Source organism: Myotis davidii, unplaced genomic scaffold, assembly GCF_000327345.1.
Source record: "Myotis davidii unplaced genomic scaffold, ASM32734v1 scaffold2305, whole genome shotgun sequence".
In the NCBI taxonomy this organism is placed as follows: Eukaryota; Metazoa; Chordata; class Mammalia; order Chiroptera; family Vespertilionidae; genus Myotis; species Myotis davidii.
The window spans coordinates 90,305-90,995 of NW_006296075.1; positions in this window are offsets into that span (position 1 = coordinate 90,305).

Consider the following 691-nt stretch of genomic DNA (forward strand, 5'->3'; position numbering starts at 1 on the left):
CTTCAGAGCGCGTTTGGGGTTGGAAGTCTAAGCACACAAGAGCCCTCCCATCCCTGAGAAGGGCTGGGTGGCAGCCTCTGGTGATGGAACTAGGAACTCTCAGGTTCCAAATAAAACTTTCATGAAACAGTATCATTTGTTCTCTTTTTATAAAATTGCAAAAACAAACAAAATAAACATGTATCTTCCTAGCCAGTTTTGTTCAGTGGTTAGAGCAGGGGTGGGCAAACTTTTTGACTCGAGGGCCACAATGGGTTCTTAAACTGGACCGGAGGGCCGGAACGAAAGCATGGATGGAGTGTTTATGTGAACTAATATAAATTCAAAGTAAACATCATTACATAAAAGGGTACGGTCTTTTTTTTCAATAGTTTTATTCATTTCAAATGGGCCGGATCCAGCCTGCGGGCCGTAGTCTGCCCACGGCTGGGTTAGAGTGTCAGCTCGCAGACTGAAGGGTCCTGGGTTTGATTCCGGTCAAGGGCATGTACCTCAACTGCAGGTTCAATCCCCGGCTCCTGCTGGGGTGCATGTGGAAGACAACCAATCGATGTGTTTCTCTCACATAAATGTTACATATGCAAATTGATGTGACAAAGATGGTGGCGGCTGGGGTGAACGGGACGCCTGCTATGGGGGCGTGGGGAGTGGAGGGAGCTCCAGGAGGGTGGCAGGGCCGGAGCAAAGGCAG